At 39.8% G+C, this 12052-nt stretch overlaps 1 protein-coding gene across 1 annotated transcript in view; it reads left to right on the top strand.

Annotated features, from left to right (window-relative positions):
* The first annotated feature begins 909 nt into the window (after positions 1 to 909).
* The window catches only part of cdh18a (cadherin 18, type 2a), a 164760-nt gene continuing 153617 nt past the window's right edge, over positions 910 to 12052 (top strand). Inside the window, exon 1 of the mRNA XM_049478517.1 lies at positions 910 to 1159. The gene's annotated coding sequence lies outside the window, so the exon portion shown is untranslated. The remainder of the gene's footprint in view (positions 1160 to 12052) is intronic.

Raw genomic sequence — 12052 nt, 5'->3', positions numbered from 1 at the left:
GCTGTGAGGATTAGATTGCACTTAATATATGCACAAATCTTATTGGCTAGAGCTGCATCATGGCACAGCTCAATGCCGGGGCGGGGGGGGGTTTTATACCCCCCTGACTCACACCCGGCATTAGACATCATGCCAATGGAATCATGGTTATCTGCTTTAGATCCTATTTAGAGTCCTATTGTATTGGAAGTTCTTCTGTACTACAGAAACTAGACAGAGAGAGAGAAAGAAAGAGAGAGAGAAAAGAAGAGACAAAAAGTAAATAGAGAGAAAAGGTGAGCCAAGAAAGAGATAAGGAGAATAGGAGGAGAGAAAAAAAAGAATTTGAGTGACATAGAAAGAAAGAGAGAGAGAAAAAAAGAGAAAGAACAGACAAAAAGGGACTATAGAGACTGAGGCACAGAGAGAGAGAGAGAAAGAAAGAGAGAGAGAGAAAATGACAGAGGGTGAAAAAGCATGCCCTTTGGACTGGAGGGGCTTCACATTCATCCGACCTGTGCATCACTCTTTCACCCTCCTCCCTTCCTCTCCTCCCTCGCTCATATTAATTAGGCTTCTTTCGGAGCGACATGATAGCCTTAAACCAAAACTCTGCCTGAGAGAGAGAGAGAGAGAGAGAAAGAGGAAGAGAGAGGAAGAGAGAGATAAAATCGGTAGAGGGAGGTATGGTTAGAAATAAAGCCTTAAAGAGAGAGAGAGAGAGAGAGAGAGAGAGAGAGAGAGATAGAGAGAGGGAAGGAACTGACTTTCAGTGTATGTGTGTGTATATGAGTGTGTGTCTGCATGTATATATGAGTGTGTATGTCTATGTGTGTGTGTGTGTGTGTCTATGAGTGCGTATGTGTGTGTAGCTGGCCAATCAGAACACCCCTCCTGAGCTGCGGCTGGCTGGCAGATTTGGGAGCCAGCGGATGGTTCTGGGGAGGACTGCGAGCAGCAGCACACACACACACACACATATACATACACACACACTCACTCACACACACACAAGCAAACACACACACGCACACACACATGCGTACACTCGCTCGTGGGTACACTAACCCACACTCTCGCTCTCTCGCTCTTTCACTCACACGAGGAAAATGTGGAGGATAGCTGGCTATGGTTCTTTTTACTGCACAGCTTTGTCACCTTTTAAGGATAAAAGCTCAAGGTAAGAAGAGGCTCTCTCTTTTTTTATCTTTCTCTATCTATCTTTCTCTCTCTCTCTCTCTCTCTTTCGCATGCACGCTCTCTCGTTCTCTGTCATCCTGCATCTGCCAAAAGCTGCCGGAGCTGCTCCCGTCTTTGGCGTGCGTTAGAGCAGCGCTGGAGGGGAAAGTGCATTAGTGGCTGTCTCTGCAGTGCTAGAACAGAGTTGCTGTCCGTGGTGCTGGAATGCCAAGAGTCGCGGGATTGTGAAGACGAAAGAGAGGAAAGATAGATGAAAGAGAGAGAGAGAGAAAGACAGAAAAAGAGAGAGGGTGGGAAAGGCTGGGGCTGTCCATGGTGTTTATACAGTGCTGTCCATGGTGGTAGACAAGATAGAATCACGAGATAAAACAAGAGAGAGAGAACACAGAAAAGAAAAAGAGAAATAGAGAGGGAGGGAAGAGAAAAGAGTCACATAGACACAGGAGAGAAAGAAAGATAGAGAGAAGGCTTGGACTGTCCATGGTTGTAGAAGAGAGTCATAAGATAGAAAAGAGAGAAAGAACATAGAAAACAGAGGGAGAAAGAAAGAGAGAGGGGACAGCCGGGACTGTGCATGGTTCTAGAAGACACTTGGAAGATAGAAGAGCGAGAGAGAGAGAGAGAGAGAGTAAGAAAGAGAGAGAGAGAGAGAGAGAGAGAGAGAGAGGGAAAGGCTGGGGCTGTCCATGGTGCTAGACAATACTCACAAGATAAAAAATAGAAAGAGTGCATAGAAATAAAAAAGAAATAGAGAGGGAGGGAAAGGCTGGAGAGTGAGAAAAAGAGAAAGAGAGAGAGAAATAGATAGGGTGGGAAAGGCTGGGACTGTTCATAGTGCTTATACAGTGCTGTCCATGGTAGTATACAAGAGTCATGAGATAAAAAAGAGACAGAACATAGAAAAGACTGAGAGGGGAAGACAGAAAGAAATAAAGAGTGATGGCTGGGGCTGGTACTAGAAAAGAGTCGCATAGAACGAGTGAGTGAAAAGCTTGGACTGACCATGTTAGTACAAGAGACTTATAAGCTAGAAAAGAGAGAGAACATAGAAAAGAAAGAGAGAAGGGGCAGCTGGGACTTTTCATTTTTTTTCTAGTAGACAGTCGTAAGGTAGAAAAGAGGGAGAGAGAGAAAGAGATAGAGAGAGAGAGAGAGAGAGAGAGAAAATGGTAAAGGCTTGGGCTGTCCATAGTGCTTACACAGTGCTGTCCATGGTGCTTATACAGTGCTGTCCATGGTGCTAGACATTATTCACAAGATTAAAAATAGAGAGAGTACATAGAAAAGAGCGACAGAATGAAAGAGAGAGAAAGGGAAAGACTGGGGCTGTCTGTGGAGCTTAAGACATAGGGTAGATAGAAAAAAAGAGAAAGAGAGATGCTTGGACTGTTCATGCTAGATGAGAGTTATGAGATAGAAAAAGTACAGAAGGAATATAGATAAGAGAGAGAAAGGAAGACTGAAGGAATGAGAGAGGGAGGGAATGAAAGAAAGAAAGAGAGAGGAAGGGAAAGGCTGGGGGGGGGGTGTTCATGGAGCTTAAGTAATGCTGTCAGTGGTGCTAGAAAAGAGTCATTAGATAAAAGAAATAAGAAAGACAGAGAAAGAGAGTGTAAAATGCTTGGACTGTCATTTTTTTGTCCATTCTAGTTGTTATAACTAGAGTTATTAGATAAAAAAAAAACATGAGATAGGAAGAGTGAAGGAATGTCCATGATTCTAGAAGAAAGTCATAAGATAAAAGAGAGAAAGAGAGAGAGAGAGGAAAGGCTGGGAATGTCCATGGAGCTTAAGCAATGCTGTAAGTGTGGTGCTAGATGGTGCTAGAAGAGAGTCATGAGATAGAAACAAGAGAGAGATAGAAAGAGAGATTGAAATGGCTTGTCCTGTCCATGCTAGACAAGAGTTACGAGATAGAAGAAAGAGAGGACTGTCCATGGTCTGGGACAGACTCAAGAAGAGAGTCTTAATAGAGGGAGAGGGAGAGAGAGAGAGAGAGAGAGAGAAGAGAGAGGGAGAGATAGAGAGAGGGATGAAGGAAAAGGCTGGTGTTGTCCATGGTAATGAAAAAGATTTGTGCTCTGGCACAGTAGACTATTGTTTCCACAAAAGTTCCAATAAGAAACTAATGTTCTTCAGTCTGGGCTGTTGTCCATGGTGCTGAAACGGGGTCGGCGATAGGTGGCCTATGGGCCAGATGTGGAAGCATAAAAACATCTGCAAGCATAAAAACATCTGGCCCACGAGGTTCTTCAAACTATAATGAATGATAATGAAAAAAAATAAAAGAAAATGCTTCTCTGGCAAGCTTTTGTTTACATTCCTCCCCTGTCTCTCTGTCGCGCTTGGCGTGACTTTAGTTTCCGCTCATTCTCATTTTTCGCCCTTTCTTGAGCTGCTATCTCCTTTTAAGGGTGTTTTTTCCTGGCCGTGTCCCAATTCACTAGCCAGGGCAGTGATAGTGTATTAGACCGCGACCCTGACGACATGGGTTTGATCCCACGTGGGATTACATGCTTGAATTCAACTGTTCTGCAATTGGGTTCAACAACCCTCTGGGCTGCAGAGCTACTACACTATAGAACACATTGCATTCAGGGAGCTGCTGTCCATGGTGCTAAAACTGAACCACTGTACACTATATACTACAGCAGGGGTTGGTAATAGGCGAGCCGCGGGCCAGATGTGGCCTGCAAGCATGAAACATGCAAGCATGAAACATCTGACCTGTTAGGTTGTTTGAACTATAATGAACGATAATGAAAAAAGTAGAACATAAAACAGTGCATTTAGAGAGCTGCTGTTCATGGTGTTGAAACTAAATCACTATACAATATAGAGCACAACGCATTTTCTGAAACTGAATCACTATACAATTTAGAGCACAATGCATTTAGAGAGCTGCTGCTCATGGTGCTGAAACTGAATCACTATACACTATAGAGCACAATGCATTTAGAGAGCTGCTGCTCATGGTGCTGAAACTGAATCACTATACACTATAGAGCACAATGCATTTTCTGAAACTGAATCACTATACACTATAGAGCACAATGCATTTTCTGAAACTGAATCACTATACACTATAGAGCACAATGCATTTTCTGAAACTGAATCACTATACACTATAGAGCACAATGCATTTTCTGAAACTGAATCACTATACACCATAGAGCACAATGCATTTTCTGAAACTGAATCACTATACACTATAGAGCACAATGCATTTTCTGAAACTGAATCACTATACACCATAGAGCACAATGCATTTTCTGAAACTGAATCACTATACACTACAGAGCACAATGCACTTAGAGAGCTGCTGTTCATGGTGCTGAAACTGAATCATTATACACTATAGAGCACAATGCATTTTCTGAAACTGAATCACAAAAGGTGGCCCACGGGCCAGATGTGGCCTGCAAGCATGAAACATGATAATGAAAAAAATAAAACATAAAATGCTTCTCTGGTGAGCTTTTATGTAGATTCCTTCCCTTCTCTGTCACGCTCAGCATGACTTTTCTGCAGTTGGGTTCAACAACCCTCTGGGCTGAAGAGCTACTAGTCTACTATAGAGCACAGTGCAATTAGAGAGCTGATGTCCATGGTGCTGAAATTGAATCACTATACACTATAAAGCACAATGCTTTTAGTTGGCTGCTATCCATGGTTCTTCAACTGCATCACTTTACACTTTAGAGCACAATGCATTTGGGTGGTTGCTGTCCATGGTGCTGAAATTCAATAACTATACACTATAGAGCACAATGCATTTAAAGAGCTGCTGTTTATGGTTCTGAAATAGGTTCACTCTGTGCTATATAGCACAAAGCTACAGAAACACAGCGTTTCTGTCCATGGTGCTGCTCTGCTTGCCTCTGCTGTCACTGTCCACAGTTCTGAAACACTGTGCTGAAACACCTAGAGCTGAAAAACCTACAGTAGTTGTCCATTGCTCGACTGTGCCTTTGAAAACACTGCATTGGGCAAATCATAGCGAGGTAAAAGCAGCGCCTATCGATTCTGTCAGTGCCTCCCTTTATCCCAGAATCGCCTCCCTCCAGCATGTAATCCTTTAGGCGTTCATCTCACCCCCCCCCCCCCCCCCCCGTCCTTTAACAGACAGAGGCATGAGACAGTACACAGAATGGCTTTTCCTCTGAGCTTTCCTCAGTTTCTTTCAGCTCTCTGACGGTTTCACCATCTGCTCAGGGCTGAGAGGTTTTTTTTCCACATTCTTCCACGATCTCTTTTAGTTTTCAGTTGGAGTTTAAGATTATTCTTCTTCTTCGGGTTTAATTGTATTGTTATATGTGTTTGTATTATACATATAGTATTTATTTAGTATTTTATTGATTTTTAGTGATTTCTTTCTGGTCATTTGTTTTTATTTTAATTTTCAAAACAATATATCACTTGCAATTTGCAGTTTTCTGCTCCCAGTATTTTGTTTATTTATTTATTTATTTATTTATTTATTTATTTATTTGTAGAGTATTATTTATTTTTATTTTATTTTGTGTTTTGTTTTGTTTGGCAGCTATTTATCCCAGTCATTGGACAATTTGCTTTTATTTTTAATTGATTTATACAACACTATAAAAAAGTGGTTTTGTGTTTTAGTCAGGAGAACTAATATTTTCCAGTTGAGTGATTTTACCAGCCAGAACAACTCAATAAAATGAGTTCAGAGAACTTCAACCTGAAAACTTAAAAATGATTGTTGAGCCAATAAAAAATGGGATTTGAACCAACTTTTAATCACTAAACATGTCAGTGTTGGTTCATGCAGCTTTCCTATAGGCTCCTGGCACCATATATTTGCACAGTGGGTGTGGCCTCTCCCTTACTTACCATCTTTGTATTGTCTGTTGCTCAAAACTACCTTATCCTAGTTGTGCATAAATGTAATATATATGTTGGTTGTCAGGCTTAAGTGTTGTTGGCTGTAAGAGCAAGTTACCTTTATTCTGTGGTCCTAGTGATCACAGTATGTTGGCTTGTAGCTGCAGTATTATGCTGTCAGTTTTGGCAGTTTTTTTTTTTTTATTTGATGTATGTACATATATATTTATACATACATACAGTGTATTCATTCTTTTTTTTTTTTTAAATAAACTCACTTTTTTTAAGCCTAAAATGCTTAAACAGTTGGGTTAACTATTGCTATTTGAATAATACTCAGTTAAGTTGTATAAACTGATTAAAGTCGTCATCTTGCTTTAACCGGTTTAAAACTTAAAATTTTAAGCCATTAAATATTTTCTAAGTGAATATTTGACTGGTGCAGTTTTTGTTTGCCAGCCATTGCTGACAGTGATCAGACCTTTTATTCTACAAATTCTATTTTTTTTATGTTACAGTATTTAACTTTAATTAAGATGCTGTTTTATTGTAGGTTTGTTTGTTTGTTTCTGTTTTTTGTTTGACAGCTGCTGTTGCCAGTCAACTATTTGATCTTATTTATTTATTTATTTACTTACTTACTTATTTATTTGTTTGTTTATTTATTTTTTTGATATTTTTGCATATTTTTTTGCAGGGGGTTATATTTAAAACTTGCCCAGGACTTTATGTTTGTTTTAAGACTAAACACCAGAAAAAAAAAAAACAAACAAACAAAAAAAAAAACATTAAATCTACCACATGCTAAAGCTTCCAAATTTTCCCAAATAACAGACTGTAAAAAAATAATGTACTGAATTTACTCTATAAATATGAAACAACAATTTGCACTCCATGTCCATCTTTTGAACAAATATTACCTGAATTGAACAGCTGAGATATTTCTTAGTATGATGTACAAGAGTTAAGTCTGTCCTATTGGCCCCTGAAATCCTTTATTTGCATAATGAAAACAACCCCCCCCCCCCCCCCACACCACACCCCCAAATGCAACTCACTATCAGTGTGTAATATTGCTTCCCAGGGCTACTTTCTCTTGGGTATACAGTTGTATTATGTATAATTGTTGATTTCATGGCTAGAGTGTTCTAGGTCATGAGAGCAAGGTATGAATGATGTGTTTGTATTTTCTGCTATATAGACACATCAGCCTTCTAATGATATCCAACTGTTAAACTGCTCAAAAGCACACTGCACACTCTAAACCCATACATCACCCAGTGCTCCTTCCAAACTATTCCTCATTTTTTGCCTTTTTTCAGTTTGAGCTGAGGGTGGAGTGTTTGTTTGTTTGTTTGTTTTTTTTGTTTGTTTGTTTTGCTGCACTGCTTTTTGACAGTTTTTTTGTTACATGTTTTTTTTGTTTCATGTCAGCACCACAGACTAATTTAAAGATTTAAAAAAATCAGTTTATGCTGATATGACACTGCATGTGTCACTTGCCATAGCATAACAGTGCTTATTTATTTATTTATTTATTTATTTATTTATTTTGTTAGTAAGTTGGCTAATTAGCTAGTAATTTATTTATAGACACAATTCTACCATACATATTTACAGCATTAAATATGGTATCTAATTTAAGGTTGCCAAAAAAACACACTATACATTTTTTTTTACTTCATTTCTGAATTTTGCTGTTGATTTCCTGTGTTTTGTTGTACACAGTATTCTCAAACATGTTGATTGGATTCTCAGAATGAATGCGTCCAATGATACATCAGCATTTCTGATTGAGTTAAAGATATAAAAAAAAATCAGTTTATGCTGATATGACACTGGATGTGTCACTTGTCATACCATATCAGTGTTTATTTATTTATTTATTTAGTTAGTTAGTTAGTTAGTTAGTTAGTTAGTTAGATAGTTAGTTAGTTAGACAGCTAATTAGCTAGTGATTTATTTATAGGCAAAATTGCACCATACATATTTACAGCATTAAATATGGTATCTAATTTAAGGTTGCCAAAAAAACACACTATACATTTTTTTAAATTTAATTTCTGTATTTTGCTTTTGATTTCCTGTGTTTTGTTGTACACAGTATTCTCAAACATGTTGATTGGATTCTCAGAATGAATGCGTCCAATGATACATCAGCATTTCTGACTGATTTTATATATAATATTGTATTTTAACCTGTATCTTGGCTATGGGAGCTTGGCTACTGGAGCAGGTGTTACTATGCAGTGGATCTTGTGGATCCAGTACTGGTTGTGAGTGTGTGGAAGGTCTGGAGATGTTCAGTCTGAGTTTTGTGTGTGTAAGCACTAGCAGTTATCTTCACTAGCACTGACCATGTCCAGCTCTCAAACAACACACACAATAAGTGGCTCCCTTAGAGTGCTTTTTCCTGCTGCTGCAAATCCTATAATGAACAATCAGTCTGAGGCATGCTGGGAAACGTGAGGGAAGAACCGGGCGAGACGAGGAGCTTACAAAACCTCTGCTCTCCTCTAAAAAATAACCACAAAAGAGCTGCTGCTGCTCTCCAGCTGCATACAGACGGGCTGCTATCATGAACCCGGGTGAAGCTGTTTGAATGTACTGATAGTTTAAGGAGACTTCTTTAATACTTGAGTTATTAAACATGGTGAATATAATAAAGAGAAATAATTTCATAAACTCCTCTAGAATAATGAAAAATTCTTAACTGGATACTAATCTAATATAGTGCATTTTTAATTTTACATAAAGATTTATTTTATGGTATGGATGCCATAAAAAACCCTGCTGTAAGTTCTCCAAAAAAACATGTCCAAAAGTTTTTTGAACCTTTAAAAGGTGCACTAAAAAAAGTGTAACAACCATGTCATTGATTTAAATGTCGTTGATGAAAAATTATGATTTCTGGTTTAAACCTGTTTTTTTTTTCAGTTTTGCCTGAAAGCAAATTAATTCCCTATTTAAACAACTTAAAATAAATAATTTAACCCAAATAATATTTTTTGACTTCATTTCAGAGGTTATGACATCACATGAGATCACTCCTCCTGGAGTTTTTCTGTCAGTCAGCCTCACTCTCTTCCCATTGGCTCCCGTCACCACTATTACACGTAAAGGGCGTGGCCTCCTCCCTCACCATTATTGTGAAGTTGTTCTCCTCAGGGTCTCTTCTCTTTGTTACTTAGGGAAGATTAATCCAATGCTTAAATGCTTGTATGCAGTGTCGTAGGCTATAAAAACAAGTTATTGTTTTTTACATTTTATTTTGTGTATTTTGAGTGTTGCTGTGTTCACAGTTGTGTTACTGAACAGTTACTCTGCCTTTGTGTGAACAACTAAGAAATGAAGTCTTATTAAAAACTTTATAAGTTTGTTTAGTCCAATTACTATTGAATTGTAGAATATATAATAATATACACTGCTCAAAAAAATAAAGGGAACACTCAAATAACACATCCTAGATCTGAATGAATGAAATATTCTCATTGAATACTTTGTTCTGTACAAAGTTGAATGTGCTGACAACAAAATCACACAAAAATCATCAATGGAAATGAAATTTATTAACCAATGGAGGCCTGGATTTGGAGCCACACACAAAATTAAAGTGAAAAAGCACACTACAGGCTGATCCAACTTTAATGTAATGTCCTTAAAACAAGTCAAAATGAGGCTCAGTATTGTGTGTGGCCTACACGTGCCTGTATGACCTCCCTACAACGCCTGGGCATGCTCCTGATGAGGTGGCGGATGGTCTCCTGAGGGATCTCCTCCCAGACCTGGACTAAAGCATCCGCCAACTCCTGGACAGTCTGTGGTGCAACATGACGTTGGTGGATGGAGCGAGACATGATGTCCCAGATGTGCTCAATCGGATTCAGGTCTGGGGAACGGGCGGGCCAGTCCATAGCTTCAATGCCTTCATCTTGCAGGAACTGCTGACACACTCCAGCCACATGAGGTCTAGCATTGTCCTGCATTAGGAGGAACCCAGGGCCAACCGCACCAGCATATGGTCTCACAGGGGGTCTGAGGATCTCATCTCGGTACCTAATGGCAGTCAGGCTACCTCTGGTGAGCACATGCAGCCCGTGCAGCCCTCCAAAGAAATGCCACCCCACACCATTACTGACCCACTGCCAAACCGGTCATGCTGAAGGATGTTGCAGGCAGCAGACCGCTCTCCACGGCGTCTCCAGACTCTGTCACGTCTGTCATGTGCTCAGTGTGAACCTGCTTTCATCTGTGAAGAGCACAAGGCGCCAGTGGCGAATTTGCCAATCCTGGTGTTCTCTGGCAAATGCCAAGCGTCCTGCACGGTGTTGGGCTGTGAGCACAACCCCCATCTGTGGACGTCGGGCCCTCATACCATCCTCATGGAGTCGGTTTCTAACCGTTTGTGCAGACACATGCACATTTGTGGCCTGCTGGAGGTCATTTTGCAGGGCTCTGGCAGTGCTCCTCCTGTTCCTTCTTGCACAAAGGCGGAGGTAGCGGTCCTGCTGCTGGGTTGTTGCCCTCCTATGGCCTCCTCCAAGTCTCCTGGTGTACTGGCCTGTCTCCTGGTAGCGCCTCCAGCCTCTAGACACTACGCTGACAGACACCTTCTTGCCACAGCTCGCATTGATGTGCCATTCTGGATGAGCTGCACTACCTGAGCCACTTGTGTGGGTTGTAGAGTCCGTCTCATGCTACCACGAGTGTGAAAGCACCACCAACATTCAAAACTGACCAAAACATCAGCCAGACAGCATAGGTTCTGAGAAGTGGTCTGTGGTCCCCACCTGCAGAACCACTCCTTTATTGAGTGTGTCTTGCTAATTGCCAATAATTTCCACCTGTTGTCTATTCCATTTGCACAACAGCAGGTGAAATTGATTGTCAATCAATGTTGCTTCCTAAGTGGACAGTTTAATTTCACAGAAGTTTGATTTACTTGGAGTTTTATTGTGTTATTTGAGTGTTCCCTTTATTTTTTTGAGCAGTGTATATATATATATATATATATATATATATATATATATATATATATATAAGAGACTGTAAAAAAGATGGACGCCGTGTCGCCGTTCCCAAACGAATTCTGTGGGGATATAAAAATGTTAAAACATAAGCAGAGGTTACACTAGCTGTTACATTTAAATAATGGAGGTAGAATGACATCATATAGGTATTAATTCCATCTTATGAGCAAATATTAAGGCATTTTTCAGTATGACACACAGGAGTTACAGTCATATGAAAAAGTTTGGGCACCCCTATTAATCTTAATCATTTTTAGTTCTAAATATTTGGGTGTTTGTAACAGCCATTTCAGTTTGATATATCTAATAACTGATGGACACAGTAATATTTCAGGATTGAAATGAGGTTTATTGTACTAACAGAAAATGTGCAATATGCATTAAACCAAAATTTCACCGGTGCAAAAGTACGGGCACCCTTATCATTTTATTGATTTGAATACTCCTAACTACTTTTTACTGACTTACTGAAGCACAAAATTGGTTTGGGAACCTCATTGAGCATTGAACTTCATAGCCAGGTGTATCCAATCATGAGAAAAGGTATTTAAGGTGGCCAATTGCAAGTTGTTTTCCTATTTGAATCTCCTCTGAAGAGTGGCATCATGGGCTCATCAAAACAATTCTCAAATGAAGATTGTTCATCATAGTTGTTCAGGGGAAGGATAGAAAAAGTTGTCTCAGAGATTTAACCTGTCAGTTTCCACTGTGAGGAACATAGTAAGGAAATGGAAGACCACAGGGACAGTTCTTGTTAAGCCCAGAAGTGGCAGGCCAAGAAAAATATCAGAAAGGCAGAGAAGAAGAATGGTGGGAACAGTCAAGGACAATCCACAGACCACCTCCAAAGAGCTGCAGCATCATCTTGCTGCAGATGGAGTCACTGTGCATCGGTCAACAATACAGCGCACTTTGCACAAGGAGAAGCTGTATGGGAGAGTGATGCGAAAGAAGCTATTTCTGCAAGCACGCCACAAAGTCGCCTGAGGTATGCA

Source organism: Astyanax mexicanus, chromosome 4, assembly GCF_023375975.1.
Source record: "Astyanax mexicanus isolate ESR-SI-001 chromosome 4, AstMex3_surface, whole genome shotgun sequence".
In the NCBI taxonomy this organism is placed as follows: Eukaryota; Metazoa; Chordata; class Actinopteri; order Characiformes; family Acestrorhamphidae; genus Astyanax; species Astyanax mexicanus.
Note: the sequence above shows the minus strand (reverse complement) of the source record. Positions and strands in the feature narration are given on the sequence as shown.